At 44.2% G+C, this 22,342-nt stretch overlaps 1 protein-coding gene across 1 annotated transcript in view; it reads right to left on the bottom strand.

The window, feature by feature from the left end:
* Positions 1 to 22,342, bottom strand: part of ITGA9 (integrin subunit alpha 9) — a 243,351-nt gene that overhangs the window by 67,351 nt on the left and 153,658 nt on the right. The window lies entirely within an intron of this gene.

The following is a 22,342-nucleotide window of genomic DNA, read 5'->3' as shown; positions in this document are numbered from 1 at the left end:
ATGGGCAAATTGTCTAACCTGGAATAAGAAAGCTTACTGTGCTCAAAACAACTCAAAGCACTCATGTTGGAGCATCCATGAGGATCGAATAGCGCTATATTAATTTAAAAAACCTAACCAAGCATTGTGGGTGGCGTTGTGGGTTAAACCACTGAAACTAGGGCTTGCCGATCGGAAGGTCGGCAGTTCGAATCCCCGTGACGGAGTGAGCTCCCGTTGCTCTGTCCCAGCTCCTGCCAACCTAGCAGTTCAAAAGCACATCAAAGTGCAAGTAGATAAATAGGTACAGCTCCGGCGGGAAGGTAAACGGCGTTTCCGTGCACTGCTCTGATTCACCAGAAGCGACTTAGTCATGCTGGCCACATGACCTGGAAGCTGTGTGCCGGCTCCCTCGGCCTATAGAGCAAGATGAGCGCCACAACCCCAGAGTCGGTCACGACTGGACCTAAAGGTCAGGGGTCCCTTTACCTTTAACCAAGCATTAAATCCTTATATTTCTGAAGCATGTTTGCTTTATTTTCAAATAATAACAACAGGCATTTAATGGAAAATTTCAAATAAGCGATTCTCTCTGTATGTCACAAAGTTGGTACAGTGTTGAACCAAGACTGGGGAAACCCGGGTTCAAACTCCTTGTTCACTTCAGTGGGTAATCTTGTAACTAGACCAATTTTCTCAACTGAACGTATCACACAGGTGAAGATAAAATGGAGGGAGGAAAGAACCACAGATTCTGCCCTAAATTACTTGAAGGAAGAGTGGGGTCTAAATTTAATCAATCATTCATTCAAACAGAAGGAAGCCTTGGAACAACATGTTCATTTTATATTATTAGCTGTCTGAAGATGCGAAAGTACTATGTTTTCACTCTCAGGCCATCTGAAAGGTAGTCTCCTGGATCCCTTGCAATAGCAAATAACCTAGAATTATTGCATCACTGTGAGGAATCCTCAGCTGCATCCTTCAGACTGTGGCACTACAGCCATAGGTGAAATGTGTTGTGCTGCCCTTGGTCTGAAGGCAATAGGATGTGTTGAAATAGCTGTGGGGAACACCAGGGTTTCCCCAAACCACCTACACTGTTTATATTTCGCAAAGGGCTGTAGCAAGGTGGTTCAGCAGGAGCTCTGCATGCAAAAGATCCTTGGACTCTCCAGGTAGGACAAGGACAAACCTGTTTTTGAAACCACAGAGGGCTGCTGCCAGTCAGTGAAAAACCTGTGGCGCTCTAAATGTTGTTGACTTGGGCTAATGGAAGTTGGAGTCCAGCAACTTGTGGAAGGCCACAGATTACCCATTTCTGGGATTGACAGCTAGGTGGACCAATGGTCTAACTCAGTGTTTCCCAAACACTGGCCCTCCAGCTGTTTTTGGGCTACAACTCCCATCATCCCTAGCTAGCAAGACCAGTGGTCAGGGATAATGGGAATTGTAGTCTGAAAACCACTGGAGACCCAAGTTTGGGAAACATTTGTCTAACTCAAGGTAAAACAGGTTTCTATGTCCCTATATACAGTTATCTAAGTCTGCTTTGCTCTCCTTCTCCTCTTGTTTTGATCATCTCATGACAGGATGACCATTTCCTTAATACATGTGGGCTTAGCCTGACACTTAAAGGTAAAGGGACCCCTGACCATTAGGTCCAGTCGTGACCAACTCTGGGGTTGCGGCGCTCATCTCGCTTTGTTGGCCGAGGGAGCCAGCGTACAGCTTCCGGGTCATGTGGCCAGCATGACTAAGCAGCTTCTGGTGAAGCAGAGCAGCGCACGGAAACGCCGTTTACCTTCCCGCCGGAGCGGTCCCTATTTATCTACTTGCACTTTGGCATGCTTTTGAACTGCTAGGTTTGCAGAAGCAGGGACCGAGCAACGGGAACTCACCCTGTCATGGGGATTTGAACTGCCAACCTTCTGATTGGCAAGTCCTAGGCTCTGTGGTTTAACCCACAGTGCCACTCGCGTCCCAGCCTGACACTTAATACTCCTCAATTGACCAGGGAGACTCAACACCTGAGAAGGGTCAGGAACTATAACCCTGGAAGAAAAACAAACTAGTTTGTCACTCAATTGCGTGGCTTGAATATATGTGAACTAGTGTTGAACGCCTGAATGTGCTTTCTTAACTTTAAATATATTTTATACCTCAAACCTTACTTGTGCAAAAATACATCTAGGCAGCTCAAAGAAATCCAGCAACACAAACATTAAAAAACGGTATACTGAGAAGAGACATTTCCTGGACAAAATGCAACAGGGGTTTTTTTAACTTACATTTTTTGATAAGATCAAACAAGCTGACAGCTATGAACATCCGGAGAGCGGAAGTTCAAAAGACAACTAAAGATAAGTAACAGCTTCTTCAGAGCATTTTGTGATGAAACAATGAGCATCCTTTTACATTCCTTGATATAGATTTAACCGAACAGGATAAAATAAAATGGTAAAATAAAAAGCTTACAGACTTGCATTTTGTAAAAAGACACTATTTAATTACCCATTCATTAAAATGAATGGCAGCTAATGAAATACCCCTATTAGATATTATGAGCCCTATTCAAGTGTTGAGCCTGATCACAGGTGTAGAGAGCTAGATATCTTTGTCCTGGTCCAGACTCAACCATTCCCTATGCATGCGGACTGTTCTCCTCTCCCAACCTTCAGTCTTTACTACAAAGATATAAAGAGACCTTCTAACAGTGTGTAGCTGAGCACTATTAGAACTCGCCTTGAGATCACAAACCTTGGAAACTCAAAAGTTCCATGTCAAACAAACCCCCTACATTAATAATAAGAATAAGAATAAGAATAATAAATTTTTATTTATACTCCACCCACCCTGGCCAGAGCCAAGCTTAGGGCAGCTAACACCAGTAAAATTACAGTAAAAACATAATGGGGGGGACCAATTTAAAATAAAGGTTAAAATGCAATTTAAAATGCAGCCTCATTTTAATAGTAGCCCATATATCAAAACCATAAGGGGAGGGAAACATAAGGGTCAGACTGAGTCCAAACCAAAGACCAGGTAGAACAGCTCTGTCTTGCAGGCCCTGCGGAAAGATGTCAATTCCCACAGGGCCCTAGTCTCCTGTGACAGAGCGTTGCACCAAGTCGGGGCCAGTACTGAAAAGGCCCTGGCCCTAGTTGAGACCAATCTAACCACCTTGAAACCTGGGACCTCCAAAATGTTGTCATTTGTGGACCTTAAGGGCCTCCACGGGGCATACTAGGAGAGGTACAAGGGTCCTAGGCCGCATAGGGCTTTAAAGGTCAAAACCAGCACCTTAAACCTGACCCTGTACTCCACCGGGAGCCAGTGCAGCTGGTAAAGCACTGGATGAATGTGATGTAGCCCACCCCAATGTAGCCCTCCTCAAGATCAAATTGAATACCTGCATAGAGCTATGCTGTTCCTCCAAAAATCTATCACATTTGACAACACTACACATGTGGATATATTTTATTCTACGGTTGGATCCAAGCTTAAGTTAGTGTTCTTAAGTTAGCGTCAACTAACCTGCTCCTTTGATTTCAGTGGAGCTGAAGGATGAAGGTCTGGACCAACACATCATTTATGAAAGACCTAACACTTTCCAGGAACTGTAAAGGTAAAGGTAAAGGGACCCCTGACCATTAGGTCCAGTTGTGACCGACTCTGGGGTTGTGGCGCTCATCTCACTTTACTGGCTGAGGGAGCCAGCATACAGCTTCCGGGTCATGTGGCCAGCATGACTAAGCTGCTTGTGGTGAACCAGAGTAGTGCACGGAAACGCCGTTTACCTTCCCGCCGGAGTGGTACCTATTTATCTACTTGCACTTTGAGGTGCTTTCAAACTGCTAGGTTGGCAGGAGCTGGGGATTCGAACTGCCAACCTTCTGATCGGCAAGTCCTAGGCTCTGTGGCTTAACCCACAGCGCCACTCATGTCCAGGAACTGTACAAGTATTAAAAGACAACACAATCCCTGTCTGGGAGCTTGCAATCCATTAGACATTCTATAAAAGGAAAAGGGAATGGGGGAGGGGTGCCAGGGGAAAACAGATCCAGTCACTATTTCTGCATAATTCACAGAAGCACATATGCAACCCTTGTGTCTGATTCACTGTTTTAGAGTTTGCCAGTGCAAGAATCTCCACACTTGTTCTAGGAAGGGGAAGGGGAATTCTAATAAAAAAAAAAAAAGGAAAGAATATTTTCTTTGGCACCGGACACAGATTTCCTGCTTTCTTCCATGATCTCATTAGTAAGTGCTGAAGGCACACCCACAACTCCAATTCAGCAAATTCTGGTTTCACATCTTGGAGTCCCTGCTTGTTTGGGGAGGGCTTTTTCAATAGAATTAATTGCAGAAAAGCTCCCCCAACCCCGCTGCCGCACAGCTGAATCTATTTTTGGATCATGAGATCACAGGTGTTGACTACACAGGAAGTCTCCAAACGAAGGAAAGAAACATCCCTGGGGGGTTTCAATATAGTTTCTCCCCCTCCGAACTCTCCTCTACCTTTGTAACTGCAACAAGAAACATTAGCACATGGGAAAAGAATCCAGTGCCTAAAATGCTGTAAGTAATGTGTCCAAAGTATGGCAGAGAGTGTTAGATCAATCTAAACAAAACCAAAACCAGAAATCCTTGAATCAGCGTGTATTTATAGCTGAAGTCATGCATATGAGAAAGCCGAAGTGGTCTGGAAGGAAGGAGAATATTAGTACAGTTCCATTTGCAAGGAAATCATTTTTTACAGAATTAATAATAATCTGCAAACATTTGGAGAATTTTGAAAAATTGTTTGCATTCATTTTCTGAAGTTAAATTAAAGCTTTTATGCAACTTAACTACCAGAACTCAATCTAAGGTTAGATTTAAGACGCAGTTCAGGCTTAACTCTACATAAGGTTTACCTATCATTTGACACCTTTAGATATAGGAATGCAGAGAGAGAAGGCTATCAAGGACAACCTTCTTCAAACCTTGCACAGCAGTGATTCACAAGAAGACCACCAATTGCTATGCTAGAAATTTAGAAGCATCCAAACCAAACTTGGGTCTCCATCATCCCTGACCACTGATCCTGCTAGCTAGAAATGATAAGAGTTGTAGTCCAAAAACAGCTGGAGACCCAAGTTTGTGAGACACTGATCTAAACTGATGTAGTGAATACTACTGCTAAGGATTGAGCTCCTGGTGAATTATCAGCACACATTACTTGGGGAAATATATAAACACTCAAACAATCAAGTTCCAAACTGAAAACACAAAAGAGCATTTGCACAGTGAGAAGAGAGGAAGGAGGCTGCCAGCAAGAGTTCAAACAGGTTTTCCTTTCATTTGTGTTGATTTCCCTACACATTAACTCTTTCTAATTCTGCAACTGGAAAGGAAGTTACTTGAGCTAAATTGCTGTTTAGATGGGCTGGATGTGAAGAATATCCGGCCCTGTCTGTAGACAGGAAGTTCTGGAAATGTGTGTGTGTGTTTAAAAAAAACAGAAATCAAAAGATGCTTGTGAATTTTGCAGAGCAGCTCTGCAGATGCAAGGTTCTGAATTATTGCTCAGGATAAGAAACTAAATGTCTCTGTGTTTATCCAAGACAAGCAGCCAAAAACCTTTATGGGTTCTCTCATTGCTGTTTGTAATACTGAATGCCATTTTAACTCAAAGGTGGAGCTACTTCTGGATTTCTCTTTGCATGCTCTCTGGGACATGCTGATGTAAGATTATCATCAGCACAAATACTGGTTCATTTCTACCAAAAAAGGAGAAGTCTGTTCCCTCTGCAAGTCAGGTTCTTGTGATAAAATGCCATTAAAGCTAGAGGATTCTAACAGAGGCTCCCTTAAGAAACCGCTGGCGAGAGTCTCATTTTGGACACGCTTGTGTTTTCTCTGTCTTTTGGAATCCTTCTTGGACTTCTTTCCTTTTAAGAGAGACTAAGCTATTATTTCTCCAAAGGACCGAATTTATCACCAAGTCAGTTATCATGTCAAGGAAGGAATGACATCTGAATCAGCTAAAGAGCAAAGTCTAAATGCACAAGGCAAAAACTGAAAGCTTAAAAGAGACTTTGCTCCAGAATAAGTTCTCAGATTAAAGATGGGACACATCTCACCACTTTTAATAATACATTTTTTAAAGGTTGACTGGTAGAGCATTAATGAACATCAGTGAAAAGAACTAAAAAATGGTTACAAAGCACGGATCCACATGGATCCTCAGGATTTTTGCATTGGGTCACCCCAAATTCACCATCAGATCACATAGCATGTCCATGGCTACAGCCTGCACCAAAAAAATCATACATCCACTGTTTCATTCAGAATATTTTTTTTCTTGTTTTCCTCCTCTAAAAACTAGATGCGTCTTATGGTCAGGTGTGTCTTATGGCGAGAAAAATACAGTAAGTGGGATGAGGGAGATGGACAGGAAGATATATGTGTAGCCCTGCTCAGCAGATCAAATTTATGAGCTGATCCAAGGTGCCTTGCTCCAGCTGTCATATGTCCTATTAGTCACACCCGTGGTGTCCAAACATACAGTATGAAGAGGGAGGGTGCCCTCATACATACATTCATCCATACCCATGAAGACTTCCATGCATGATCAGGATTCCAGAGGGAATGGAATTGTTCGCCCATGTATCTTATTGCATACAACTTAGGGCAAGGCTGATCAGAGAGTTCAACATCAGGGATGAGGCTAGTGGCTGGCTGTGGCATGCACTGATTCAGCTTAATTCATCTGCTTACTGAAATAATTGGCATTCGGAGAACACCAAATCAATTCACAGAACAACAGCAGTCTACAATGCTCGCAACAACAAAACTTTTGAAAGCGCAAAGGCGGGCTGGGAAAAAAAGAGGAGGAGGCATAGGAACTGGGGTGAAGATGAAAGTGTGGGAATCTTCAGGGTATCCTTCCTAACTTGCGCTAGCAAGTTCCTTTATGTAGCAGAGTTACATTCCCCTTTTATATGCACAGCAGATAGCTGGTTGCAGGCTCGTGTGAGCCTCTCACTATTGTACAATTCAATCTGTCTCAGATTCCTGGTAAGTTCCCCTGAATCCCTCTTAAAAGAATAAAGACGCAACAATCTTATTCAAAGTCAATAAAAGAAGTTTACTCACATCACTTCACAGTTGGATTCCTGAAGGCAGACTTAGTTACAAATATGTACACGCAGATCTACCCCGTATGGGGGAATAATCCCAGTACTTCTGCTAGCTGAGAGCTAGCAGAGCAGTCCTAGCTAGAAGCTGGTCAAACAAGGAAGGATGTCAAAAAGAGAGAGGTGTGCTGCGTGACTCGTCCTTTTGTTACCTGGACGCCCACCTTCTACCACATGCAAAAAGAAGGATGCTCCAGCCAGGAGGAACAGGAAGACCAAACATTCCCTTGCATGTATTCTCTAGCATTACAAGGAATGTTGTACTTGACTGCCTCTCATGGATCACATCCCACGAAAGCAGGGACATGAAAGGGTCTTAAGGAGGAAGTGGCTTCAGTTTCCTAATTGGGCAGAAGGTGAAAAGAGTACTTACCCAGTTTCCCTGAAAGTAAGACATCACCCGAAAATAAGACCTACTTCCAGTTTTGCCTCTCGCTGTAATATAAGGCATCCCCCGAAAAGAAGACCTCCCCGATAATAAGGCCTTGCCCGAACATAAGGCCTCCCCGGAATATAAGGCCCCCAAAGCTACCGTAAGGCGTCTGACTCCTCTGGACTGTAGCGGCAGGCAGTGGCATAGCGTGGGGGATGCAGGGGGGCCGGCTGCACCGGGCACAACATCGGGGGGGGGGCGCACTTGCACTCACATCTCTCTGCCCCTACCTGGCTCACTCGGGTTAGGGGGCGCAAATTACTTGCCTTGCCCCGGGTGCTGACAACCCACGCTACGCCACTGGCGGCAGGCGCCGCCACGCAGCTCACTAGCCGCAGCACAGCCGGAGCTGTTCAGGCAGTGTGAGGTCTCTTTAAATCAGAGAGCCTGTGCCACCGCCGGGGCAAGCTGCCGCCTGCTGCTCGCTCTGCCCTGACGGAGTCTGGCTGACTCACAATTAGACAATAAATGTGCACCGTATTCTTCTTCATGGAAAAATAAGACACCCCCTGAAAATAAGACCTAGCACATCTTTGGGAGCAAAAATTAATATAAGACACTGTCTTATTTTCGGGAAAACAGGATAGTAGTGGCAATTTGTGGGAGGAGGAAGATGCAGGCGATGCAAAGCAGGTGTACTAAAGGAGGGGAGAGGTATGAACATGGGGGGGGGGGTGGAAGGGGTACAAAATGGGACTGCAGAATGGAAGAAACGGCCTCAGAAATGGAGTCAGGAAGGTGAACAATGAGGGCAGTAGTTGCATTAATTCATTACCTGACCTTCACCCTAAGGTGTTGGGATGGGTTACAGCATTAAAAGCAATGTTAAAAGTAATTTATAAAAATCTTGTTGCATGGGGTGGGGAGAAGAAGCTATTGGGGCTTGTGGGGGAATGGCAAGAGGGACGGCAAAGAGCCCCTCGTACGTAAGGTATTCATTCCATTGGTAAGGGAGATAGTTTGTGAGCATCTCAAAATGCATGGCTTTGTAATCAACAGGAAAAAAGAAATCATCAGAATTGAAATCTCACCCTTTTGGTAAACACAACTGTAACCACAAAAAGTTAATATGCACTAGCACTCATAATATGCACTCAAAGCATATGTGTGCTTTGAGTTTTAACAGGAATAGCTGGAAGAAGCTTCAAGAATCGCCTGTCATTCTATAAATTAAAATGAGTAAAAAAAAGTCACTGAATCCAGAACATGACTTAAACCTTTGCTTCTGGATCACAAGTGTTATGCTGGAAAAGTGCCACTCTTTTTTTTTAATCACTTGTACGTACACCTTGCACAGTGAGACACGTAGGGAGGTGATGCGGTGCAACTCCATGGGTCATTTTTATAATGGTTCTACACCAGTGCGCACCCCTGAACTCTATGCTGCGAATTAAATAAAGACTGGTGTGATCTTTGGGCTGTTGTCTATGTGGTGTTACTAAAAGCTATTGCACCAAGAGCAGCCTCTCAGTTTGGATTTAGGGAACGTAACATGGAGAGTGGGTCGGCTATTTTATAAAGAACACAGGGCTGTCACTGAAAATGTCAGCCCCGTGAATTATCTGCATAGTTTGCTCTCCTGTAAAATATGTAGCACCAATAGGGAGAATATAGGTATGGCCAATGAGGCACTTAAATTCATTCAGTTTCATCAACTGGGGTGGGTAGGAAGAGAGTGAGACATTCTATTGTGGCTTATTAATACTTCGGTTGCGATTAACAATTTCAAAACTCTTGTTCCATAAACACTCTCACACTCACATAGTCCATTCATTCATTAGAATGATATACGGCAAAGTTTTTAAAAGGCAACTGTGTCTTGCTGCCAAGGAAAAGAAACTCCATTTCTTAAGAGCCAAAACTAATACTTCTCACATACTGTGAAAGGCCAGAAAGAAGCCTCTTTACAGAACTTACTTTGTATGGAACAGATCAGAGACTGTTTCATAGATTTCATAGAACTATAGAGGTGGAAGGGAACTTAGGGTCATCTAGTCCAACCCCCTGAAAAGCAGGAATCTCAACGTTCAGTTTGAAACCATACCGGACCCTGCTTAGTTTTGAATTAGTATTAATGGCTAGTCTTTATTTTGTGGAGATCTTTCTTGATTTAAATCCTAACAATTTAATTTTGTATGATCTTCTCCTGCAAATACTGGAAAGAACCAGTTACCAACACTACACTGGTTACATTATGAAAATAAATTTTGCTAATATTCAAATTTAGCTGGCCTTGTTCATGCGTAATGCTAAGACAAACCATGGGTTGGTGAGAATGAACACGGATATATCTTTTCAAATAATGCACACTCACTCTTGCATTTAGAAAGTCTTTAAGGGAGGGAGATAGGGCAGCTGACAAACTACTGGAAGCTGAGCTGAAACTTGTCTTTGATTTTGCCAAATCCAGATCTGCAGGCCAGCTCTAACCACTAGACTTCAAATGCACAGAGAAAGACCACAAGAAGTTATCAGAAAATCGATTCACAAGTGAACTGAAGAGAGAAACAAAGGGTTAAGTGACTAACGTGGGACTGACAAGACCATGGAAAAGGATGCTGTCAAAATGATATTTAAGATAAATGAGCTTCCTCTGCTTGCCCCTTTAAGCTGAGCCTAATCCTTTTAAAACCAGGATATCTGCAACCAGTTACAGTAGATGCAGTAGGTTCTTACATCTGAAGGTCAAACAAATCCCAAGCAGCTGAATTTCTTATATATATATATAAAACTTATAACAGCAACTCCCCAGTGAAAAATAAAAAGGAAATAGCAGCTGATCAAGGATGCATTTTCTAGAAATCTAAATGCTACAGATGGGCCATAAATGAACTATATTTTGGAAGATAAATCTCAGTTTTTTGGGGTTTTTTAAAAGTAACACTAATTATAGGCAGAGGAATAGGAGATTGCAGTGCTTGAATGAATGACACAGTGATCCTATGCTGTTGCCTTTTTCCTGCATAAATCAGTCTTCAGTTGTGGCCAAAATGACTATACATATTAGAAATAAGACGAGGGTTGTTTATGTGTTCGTGTAGAAAACCACCTCCTTCCCTAGAATAAGCTCAGATAAATGAAGGCAACTGCGTGGAGCGTAGAAAAGAACATCCCTTTCCATACGGAGACCACAAATCTTCTTAATTGCACCTTTGAATCTGTTAAATAAAAACCCTTAAATCTCTCCTAAGGAGTAAATGCCTGACCAAATGGAATGAGAGCACGTAAGACAGGAAATCAGGCCTGTTTGTACAAAACAGACATGCCCCAAATTACACGGTGGCATGTCCAGCTTGGAAAGGAGACCTTTTTGGAATTACCACAACGAGGATTACGGATTGACCAGAAGTTATGTGTTGTGCATGTGGATGTCATATTGCTATAACATTTCAGGCCAAGTCTGTCTTTATCAGTGTTCTAAGGCCTGGTCTACGCAATGCAGCAGGATGAGGCAGAAGAATAGACTGTACCGCTTCAGATGATTTGCAGGCAGGTTTTCATTACATGGAACGGGATATTTGCAACTGGTATGGCCCACTTTTAATATAAAGTGGTACAGTCCATCCTACTTCATTCTGCAGCTTGGTGTACAAATACCCTCCAACATTTTTTCAATTAAAATAGGAACGTCCTATTCCATGATTATACACACACACACACACACACACACACACACAAACACACACACACACACATCCTGCCGATCTGACTGGGGTGCCCCAGTCACTCTGGGCGGCTTCCAACATATATAAAAACATTAAACATAAGAAACACTTCCCTATATAGGACTGCCTTCAGTTGTATTCTAAAGGCTCCTTGGCTCAGAGGGTCGCAAAAATCCATACCCTCTGATGGAAATAGGGGCACCCTAAGGAAAAGAGGGATGTGGTAGAGGGACGCGGGTGGCGCTGTGGGTTAAACCACAGAGCCTAGGACTTGCCGATCAGAAGGTCGACAGTTCGAATCCCCGTGGCGGGGTGAGCCCCCATTGCTCGGTCCCTGCTCCTGCCAACCTAGCAGTTCAAAAGCACATCAAAAGTGCAAGTAGATAAATAGGTACCACTCCGGCAGGAAGGTAAACGGCGTTTCCGTGCACTGCTCTGGTTAGCCAGAAGTGGCTTAGTCATACTGGCCACATGACCCGGAAGCTGTACGCTGGCTCCTTCGGCCAATAAAGCGAGATGAGCAACCCCAGAGTCGGTCACAACTGGACCTAATGGGCAGGGGTCCCTTTACCTTTACCTTTAAGGAAAAGCAGGACATTCCGGGATCAGAAACAGGAATGGCTTCTGTAAATCTGGGAACTGTCCTTGGGAAATAGGGACACTTGGAGGGTCTGCTGTACATGAATCAGCTACACACTTCTTCAAAAATACCTGCTGAGACATGGGTTGTTGTTTTTTCAGTTGTAGATGTGTCTAATTAAGTCTATCATGCAGAATGCATAGGATTTGGGGGGGCATACTATCTCTCAACTGAGCATCATATTTTATTACTGTGAAGCTGTGTGGAAGTTTAACCCATTTCTGCTCGCTTCTAATAACGATTCTGCACTGTAACTACGTAGTTTTCAAATGGATTTAGTGTCACCTCTGTTAGGCAGATGGGAGCCATATGAAAGACAGTATCTAAAATGGGATAGCAAAAGAGATAGAATCATAGAATCATAGAATCATAGAATCATAGAGTTGGAAGAGACCACAAGGGCCATCGAGTCCAACCCCCTGCCAAGCAGGAAACACCATCAGAGCACTCCTGACATATGGTTGTCAAGCCTCTGCTTAAAGACCTCCAAAGAAGGAGACTCCACCACACTCCTTGGCAGCAAATTCCACTGTCGAACAGCTCTTACTGTCAGGAAGTTCTTCCTAATGTTTAGGTGGAATCTTCTTTCTTGTAGTTTGGATCCATTGCTCCGTGTCCGCTTCTCTGGAGCAGCAGAAAACAACCTTTCTCCCTCCTCTATGTGACATCCTTTTATATATTTGAACATGGCTATCATATCACCCCTTAACCTCCTCTTCTCCAGGCTAAACATGCCCAGCTCCCTTAGCCGTTCCTCATAAGGCATCATTTCCAGGCCTTTGACCATTTTGGTTGCCCTCCTCTGGACACGTTCCAGTTTGTCAGTGTCCTTCTTGAACTGTGGTGCCCAGAACTGGACACAGTACTCCAGGTGAGGTCTGACCAGAGCAGAATACAGTGGCACTATTACTTCCCTTGATCTAGATGCTATACTCCTATTGATGAGGCCCAGAATTGCATTGGCTTTTTTAGCTGCCGCGTCACACTGTTGGCTCATGTCAAGTTTGTGGTCAACCAAGACTCCTAGATCCTTTTCACATGTACTGCTCTCAAGCCAGGTGTCACCCATCTTGTATTTGTGCCTCTCATTTTTTTTGCCCAAGTGCAATACTTTACATTTCTCCCTGTTAAAATTCATCTTGTTTGTTTTGGCCCAGTTTTCTAATCTGTCAAGGTCGTTTTGAAGTGTGATCCTGTCCTCTGGGGAGTTAGCCACCCCTCCCAGTTTGGTGTCATCTGCAAATTTGATCAGGATGCCCTTGAGTCCATCATCCAAGTCGTTGATAAAGATGTTGAATAAGACCGGGCCCAAGACAGAACCCTGTGGCACCCCACTAGTCACTCTTCTCCAGGATGAAGAGGAACCATTGATGAGCACCCTTTGGGTTCGGTCAGTCAGCCAGTTACAAATCCACTGAGTGGTAGCATAGTCAAGACCGCATTTTACCAGCTTCTTTACAAGAATATCATGGGGCACCTTGTCAAATGCCTTGCTGAAATCAAGGTAGACTACATCCACTGCGTTCCCTTCATCTACCAGGCTTGTAATTCTGTCAAAAAACGAGATCAGGTTAGTCTGACATGACTTATTTTTCAGAAATCCATGCTGACTATTGGTGATCACAGCATTCCTTTCTAGGTGCTCACAGACTGTTTGCTTAATGATCTGCTCCAGAATCTTCCCTGGTATTGATGTCAGACTGACTGGGCGGTAATTATTTGGGTCCTCTCTTTTCCCCTTTTTGAAAATAGGGACAACATTTGCCCTCCTCCAGTCTGCCGGGACTTCGCCTGTTCTCCAGGAATTCTCAAAGATGACTGCCAGTGGTTCTGAAATCACATCTGCCAGTTCTTTTAATACTCTTGGATGCAGTTCATCTGGCCCTGGAGACTTGAATACATCTAGACTAGCCAAGTATTCTTGTACTATCTCCTTAGTTATTCTGGGCTGTGTTTCCTCTGCTGAATCATTTGCTCCAAATTCTTCAGGTCGGGCATTGTTTTCTTTATCGGAGAAGACTGATGCAAAGAAGGTATTGAGGAGTTCAGCCCTTTCTGTGTCCCCTGTTTGCATTTCACCATCTTCTCCTCTGAGTGACCCCACGGTTTCTTTGTTCTTCCTTTTGCTACGAACATACCCATAAAAGCCTTTTTTGTTGCTTTTAACCTCTCTAGCAAGCCTGAGTTCATTTTGTGCTTTAGCTTTTCTGACTTTGTGTCTACACGTGCTGGCTATTTGTTTGAATTCCTCTTTGGTGGTTTCCCCCCTTTTCCATTTTTTGTACACATCCTTTTTTAATCTTAACTCAGTTAAAAGTTCTTTAGATAGCCACCCTGGCTTCTTTAGGCACCTTCCATGTTTCCGTCTCATTGGTATTGCCTGAAGTTGTGCTTTTACTATCTCCCTCTTAACAAACTCCCAGCCATCTTGAACTCCCTTTCCTTTTAGTATTACTGTCCATGGGATCTCACCCAGCACTTCCCTAAGCTTTATGAAGTCGGCTTTCTTAAAGTCGAGAAATTGAGTCCTAGTATGCTTGGCTGCTCCTTTCCGCTGTATAGTAAACTTCAGAAGAGCATGATCACTCGCGCCTAATGATCCTTCCACTTCTACCCCACTAACCAGGTCATCAACATTGGTTAGGACCAGATCTAAAATGGCTGTTCCTCTTGTTGCTTCTCCCACTTTCTGGACAATGAAGTTGTCTGCAAGGGCAGTGAGGAATCTGTTTGACCTTATGCTCTTGGCTGAGTTTGACATCCAACAAATATCCGGGTAATTGAAGTCCCCCATTACTACTATCTCCCTTCCTTTTGCATGCTTGGCCATCTGTTCCAGGAAGGCATCATCTATGTCCTCCGTTTGGCTTGGGGATCTATAGTAAACTCCCACAATGAGGTCACTGTTATTCTTCTCTCCCTTAATTTTGACCCAAATGCTCTCACTTTGGCTTTGAGGTTCTAAATCTTGGATCTCTTCACAGGTATACACATCCCTGACATATAACGCCACTCCTCCTCCTTTCTTGTCTGGTCTGTTTCTTTGAAATAGATTGTATCCCTCCATTATTACATTCCAATCGTGGGATTTATCCCACCAGGTTTCAGTGATTCCTATTATGTCATATTTAGTTTGCTGTACCAGGAGCTCAAGCTCATCTTGTTTATTTCCCATGCTTTGCGCATTAGTGTACAGACATTGAAGTCCATTAATCATTCCCCCGTGTCTCTTATTTAAGGATTTTCTCCTCCCACCACTAGGTCTGCATGCTCTTTGCTCCATTCGGTCTATGACATTTGGATGATCATCTTCATCAATTGATAGACTCCTACCTTCAGGAGCACTGTCTCCCTCCCCCACATTAGTCAGTTTAAAGCCCTCCTGATGAGGTTTCTGAGATTTTTTGCAAAAACATTCCTCCCAACCGTTGTGAGGTGCAGCCCATCGCTTGCCAGAAGTCCATCTTCAAGAAACTGCATTCCGTGATCTAAGAATCCAAACCGTTCCTGTTTGCACCATTTGCGAAGCCAGTTGTTCACTTCCACTATTTTTCCCTCTCTCCCTGGGCCACGTCGTTCAACTGGGAGGACAGATGAGATGACAATTTGTGCATTTAATTGCTTCAATTTCCTGCCCAGAGCCTCGTAATCTCTTTTGATCTTCTGGAGGCTATTGCTTGCAGTGTCATTGGTTCCCACATGAACCAAGAGGAAGGGGTATTTGTCAGTGGGTTTTATGATTCCTTGCAGTCGTTCAGTTACATCTTGGATCTTAGCCCCGGGGAGACAGCACACTTCCCGAGACATCTTGTCAGGCCCACAGATCACTGCTTCTGTTCCCCTCAGTAGGGAATCCCCTATCACCACTACACGCCTCCTCTTAGGTCTGGTCGGGGTTCTTCTGTGAGCTGTCGGTTCCAAGGTCGCCTGGACATTCCCAGAGGACTGCCTTTGCTCCTCGTCTTCATATACCTGATCGACTGTAATGAGGGAGAGATCCTCAAATGGAGTCTGCTCTTCGTCTTCCATGCTAGGGGAAAGGACCTCAAAGCGATTGCGTATTTCTAAACAATCAGAGCGAACCCTGGGCCTCCTACTTCTTTGAGTCACGTTTCTCCATATATCAGTCACGTTTCTCCATATATCATGCAACTCTTGAAGTTGAATGGCCAAGCATTCAACATTAGGGCTCTAGTACATGTAGCAGTTGTACAAATGGGGGGAATTTTGCTAGGGCAGCTTTTTAATCACCTTGCAACATGACATGTTATCAACGTAATTATAAAAAGTATCAGTTCTAATCTTAAGAGGCTGACCACTCATTTTAAAATTTAAATATAACATTTAGCATGTAATAAAAATACTCTGTTCGCGAACACAATCCTATATAGTTCTGTCCAAAGATAAATCCCACACAGTTCCATTGGACTTACTCCCAAGTAAGCAGGTTTGGCACTGCAGTGTCAATGTAGAGCATGATAGCATATGTTATGATTGATTACAAGGATTACCCATTCTCATAATCTGCCTGCATTTAAAAATTTAATGCATTTTTAAAATCAAATAACTGAATCCACTATAGGCTGCTATAACTTGAACCATTTACCATCAGGCGATAGCTTTTATTGGAAGCTTTTTCATCACAGAAGGCTCAAAGGTGTTTGTAGCACATACAAATGATACTGTGTTACACGGCCAGACTTAAGCCTAGTTCTTATTGAAGTGGGAACCTGGGGGCAGGGGTGATGGAAACTCCTTCACAGAATAGCAGTCCTACTCGTGAGAAGACTAGGCAAGAGCAACATCTGGCTTTTGTTAGGAAAAGCGCCCACCTGCACTCTGAAGCCACAGACTTATCACTTTCATGAGAACTTTAATGTTTGGTTACTTGTTCAAGACTGCTTTGAGACAAGAATCCTCCATGAGCTGATAACTGACTGGTTTTTTTATTCTGTGGAAACCACAAAGCAACTACTTCCAATGACTGGCCAAACAATGGCTCAGTTCCTCACCTGGGCTACTGGTCCACTTTCCTTGCACTCCAAGTCTTTCCTATCATGATCCCTCTCTCTCTCACACACACACCCTTCTCGAGACAGCTCCTTTATCCTTAACCAAATTCCACTTACCCTCAACCAAATTCCACTTGCCTTCAGATTTGGCTTGAAAGACACTATGGGAGATGTCCCATGGGCCATCTAACATACTGCCCATCATCTCTGGAACAGGCTTTTGCAAAATGGCAATTTTGGATTCTTTCCGGAGCAGGAACTCAGTCATTGGCACATATGGACTAAAACACTGCCTCAATGTGCCACTTCACCAATGAGAAAGCTGGCCCTAACCAAGTATTCCATCTCTCTTTTGGGTAACCTACTGAGAGGCCACCAAAGGAAAAAGTATAGCGCCCTATCACATTTCCAAAAACAGCCCAAGCTGCTCTGAGTACATTTCACTTTCCCCTTACGAAACTGCTGGGGATAGAGAGTCTTAGGGAAGGAGAGTCTGAGAATACTTTATTTTTTTAAATGTTTGCATCTAGGGGGAAAAGAGAGGAGCATTTCCCCTCTTGCTGGCACAAGCCACAAAGATCACGGCAGTGCCATCAATGCTTCAGGCACTGAAATAAAACAGCAGGGTTGCTGTTATGGCACTGGGCACCTCTGGGAAGAAGTCATTGGCCAATGGCTAACCATGGTTTATGTATCAGGAACCCTCAACAGGCTTGCTCACTTCTCCTCCTCACTCACACTCTTTCTCTCTTCTCCGTTCATCATTATAAACATAAGAGACCAATCCACTGCTGAATGCAGCTTCAGCAAAGCATGAAGCTACACCATCCTGGCAATGCGTATCCAGCCTCTGAGTTCCACTAGGCAGGAACCCAACTTAGCCTTCAGTCAAGGAAGGTTGCTAGTTCAGAACCCAAATTCTAGACCAGAGGTAGGCAACTTTATCCAAGGATGGGCCGATCAACGGTCTGTCCATCAGAGGATGGACCGGAGCATGTGCGCACGCGTGCTCTTCCGGGTCGGAGGAGTGCCCGTGTGCATGCACACATGCTATTTCTGATGCTCCTCAGACCCAGAAGTGCACTGGAAATAGCAAGGGCGCTTCTCCATCCCGGACACATGCGCACACACTATTTCCAGCGCACATCCGGGTCAGAGGAGCACCTGTGCGCATGCGCACAGGCACCATCAACCCAGAGGTTGGTTCCCACACCACACCGGTAAGAACAGGGGGCGGTGGGTGGGTGGGGGGCGGCAAGGGTTGTCATGGGCTGGTTAGACAAGCCTTGTGGGCCGCTACCGGCCCACGGGCCTTATGTTGCCGACCCCTGTTCTAGACAAAGCAGTGCTTGTAGCCAGGACATAACTAATAAAATAATAATAATAATAATAATGGCGGCTAAAATTCCAGTTAAATGTTAAGTCTGACTCTGCAACTCTTACTGTACGTGGCTGATATCCTGGGTGACTTCAATAAGCAAATCAGGACTGGGAACATCTCTTTTTAAAATGTTCTTAACAAGAGGACAGTATGCTTTTCAGAGCCTGTTCCTACCAAATTGTCTAAATGAGCTAGCAAATGAAAGAGGACAATTACTGAGCAGTCCCTGTCATTAAGGCATATTGATACAGAACATGTAATTGGGTGAGGCCCATTTCCAATATATATAATTATCATACGGTTGGGATTTCAGTTCAGGGTGCCATTTATCTCTCAGCACCATCTCAAACTGCCACTTTTAAAAGCAAGCGAAAGACTCTCTGGTGTGAAAGATGCAGCTCCTTTCTAATAAAAACCGATAAACTTCTAGGTCTTGTTACAAAGAAAATAAGCCCAGAGGTCAATGCCTCCTGCTGCTGCAGAAAAAGGAGAAAGAAGGAGGCCATTAAAAGCTGTCTGTTGTTAATGACCTACAGAGGTCATTAACATTAGGCTCTTTCATTAGAACACAAGCCTGACTTCAAAAGAGTCTAGGATCCCAATTTGCTTGGAAGGGTATCACTGATTTCAGCGAAACTTCCTTCCACAAGACAGTGTCCTGTTGTTTTGAGTACTGACATACTCCAATTGTTAACTACAAAACCAAACTGCACAAAGAAGACCAGGAGAACAGGGGAGAAAATCCTTCAAATTAACTCACCATTCCTTGCATAACATTATTTAATTTCTTTGGGTTTATTTTCAAAGGACTCACACCACTACACCCACCCACCCACCCTCCAAATGTTCTTCTGTTCAAATTGACCATAGGCTGGATTGAGACAAAGCTAGTCACTTAGATACTATAAAAATCAATGACTAATTTGAATCCTATTGATTTCAGTGGAACCTAAGTTGGACTTGGTTTGTATCCAGATCCACTACTATACACTTCTGATCTATGGGAACACATTCAAAATGTGTTCTTTCTATACAGTTGTTGTCAAAGCTGCCTCAGGTCCCAGCTCACAGAGGACCAACGCCAGTCCGTTGTTATATAAAATAGTCTTTATTGAAGTTCAGTTTCTCTTTTACAGCCACGGCGCGCAGCTCTACGTCTTAAACCCTAGACCGCCGAAGCTCCGTCTGAGTCTCCTCCCCCCAGACACCAGTTTAAGACCCTAGCCTTGCTCCACCTCTTCCTCTGCTCCCTCCTCCTCTGGGTCCGCTTGTCCGCCGAGGTCCTGCCCTTCCTAGACTCTTCTGACGCTGAGTCCCCTGAGTCTTCCCCCTCCCTCCGGCGAGCTTTAGGACCTGGTTCCCAATCCGGGTTTTCTGCTGTCCCGCGCGCCTGTACATTTGAACTTGGCGCGCGCGCCCAGCCTGCCACCTTCCTTCTGACCGTTATACTGCTCCTGTCGCTGCTTCCCTCTTCGGGGATGCTAGCTGGGTCTGACTCCTCCTCCCTGCTTGCCGGAGGAGACGCTGACTCTGACCTATGGGGCTCTTCCCCCCCACTACGCTCAGGTGGGGAAGCTGGTCCTGATTTCCAGCTACTGCTTTGGGAGTCTCCGCTGGCCCCCTGCTTCTGGTGTGTCCCCCCTGGGACCCCCCTTGCCCTGGCCATCGGCGCCCCCTTCTGGGAATCTTCTGATTCACTGGAGAGGCTTATGGAATCCCTCGGGTCACTGTCATTCTGCCCTCCGCTGCCCTCAGATTCTTCCCCTTCGCTCTCCATTTCCTCTCTCCCCTGCGCCTCTGCTCCTGAGCCCCTGACAGTTGTACATTGGAAGTTGAATGGAATCCATTCCGGAAGTCCGTTTGACTTTCAAAACCAAAGCGCAGCTTCTGATTGGATGCAGGAAGCTCCTGTAGCCAATTAGAAGCCACAGAATCCTCACTGAACGTTCAGCTTCCAAAAGAACGTTCAAAAACCGGGAACTCACTCCCAGGTTTCGATCGCTCAGCAGCCAATTTGTTCAAGATCCAAGGCTTTCAAGATCCAAGGTACAACTGTATATTGATCAGTACAGTAGCAACCATCCAAGAGAATAGAAGCATTCTAAATAAAGTGTTTTTTTGTGGGGGAGAGGGGGAAATTTCTTTATTTATGAAATATCCACTGACAACTAACCTTGCAAAACATTTGCCACACAGATGGCCATTTCTAAAATAGCAACGCTAGGACAACTAACCAAATGATGCAAGGTTAATAAGCAGGCACACTTGAAAGAACACCTCAAAGAATCCTCTCTATAGTGATGCACAGTTTGAGGACTAATTGTCCCTTAAGCCTATGGAAAGCAATCTTTCAGCCTCTGGCCAAGGCACTGATGCTGGCTGGCTGCAAAGCAGTGTGGAAACAAAATAGCTCAATAAATGAAGTCTTTTAAATATCAACGTGCCCTTTCTCACCCCAGTGAAGAGGAACAGGGGGTTTGCCCAGAAATCCCATTAACATGGCTCATGAAATTTCAGAGTCTAAAGGAAATGAGAGCCAGCAACAATAACACTTGCATGGAAAGTAAATGCTACTCTAATAATTACTGAGCCGGGGCATATTTCTTCCTTTAAATCTTACCATTAGATATTCAGTGTCCATGCACCTAATATACGTTTTCGGGAGTTTACATAAGCCATTTGAAACAAAGAGCCAGTTATTGTCCTCACTTCTCGTAGCTACAATAACCAGATGAAAGCATATTACATTTAATCTACTAAGCAGCGCTTAGCAGGCACATGAAAAAACAAACCGAGATGCATGGCAGGTTACTGTATATCAGGAGGGCTATCCGAGGGAGATTATAAACCTGGCAGCCAGGGTGGTCTTGATTCTGAGGTTTACCTCTGCTGAGAAGGCATTTCAGGTAGCAATATGGGGGAAAGGTGGGCCTCTTCTGCTGGATCGTGTTCATTAACAGAGCAGCTGCTAAAAGTATCCGAGCGAGCTGCTTTTTTCAGTGGAAACATGCTTTACATAGGACCACTAAACACAACACCATTATGTTGTTGTTGTTGAGGTGAACAGGTTTGCTTGTCTCTAGGCATGTGCTTGTGCAGCAAAAGAAATATGTAAAGTGGGACATGGAAGACACAGCATACCTTCACCGATGGTCAAGAATCAAGGGAACTTGGAGGCTCCCCTTGAAATCACTTAGATTTCAAGACAGAGACAAAGCAGTTCCACCAGGCCTTTGGCCAGGGCACAGCCTGACTCCCTCCTTCGGCAATCTACGCGGAGCTCTGGCCCAATGGCTGCCATTGGTTTGAGTCGAATTAATTTTATAATGAATGGTTTTAGAGTGTTGTGTTGTGTTGTGCTTTTGTACTGTTTTATTGTTGTTAGCCGCCCTGAGCCCGGCTTCGGCTGGGGAGGGTGGCATATACCGTATTTTTTGCTCTATAAGACTCACTTTTTCCCTCCTAAAAAGCAAGGGGAAATGTGTGTGCGTCTTATGGAGCGAATGCAGGCTGCGCAGCTATCCCAGAAGCCAGAACAGCAAGAGGGATTGCTGCTTTCACTGCGCAGCGATCCCTCTTGCTCTTCTGGCTTCTAAGATTCAGAATATATTTTTTTCTTGTTTTCCTCCTCCAAAAACTAGGTGCATCTTGTGGTCTGGTGCGTCTTATAGAGCGAAAAATACAGTAAATAAAAATTATTATTATTATTATTATTATTATTATTATTATTATTATTATGAGTTAAAGGGGCGGCTCCAGCTGCACATTTGTATCCTTAGTTATCTCACTCAGCTAATGCCTCCTTGCAGCTGAAAAGCAGGGGAGGTTAGCTGAATGAAATAATTGAGAGATAGTAAAGCTTCTCTCCCTCCCCCAATTCTCAATACGTCATCAGACTTTGTGAGGTTTAATTTAGGCTTTACATTTTGTAAATTGTATAATTTTAAGTCTCTTCAAAATCTGGATGGCAAAAAGCGGGGGGGGGTGTAAGTCTGCTTCCAGACTTTGGAACTCCCTTCATAAACTGTTTTATTTTGAGAACTGTTTT

Source organism: Podarcis muralis, chromosome 12, assembly GCF_964188315.1.
Source record: "Podarcis muralis chromosome 12, rPodMur119.hap1.1, whole genome shotgun sequence".
Taxonomy (NCBI): Eukaryota; Metazoa; Chordata; class Lepidosauria; order Squamata; family Lacertidae; genus Podarcis; species Podarcis muralis.
The sequence above is the reverse complement of the archived record's forward strand: the minus strand, read 5'-3'. Positions and strand labels throughout refer to the sequence as shown.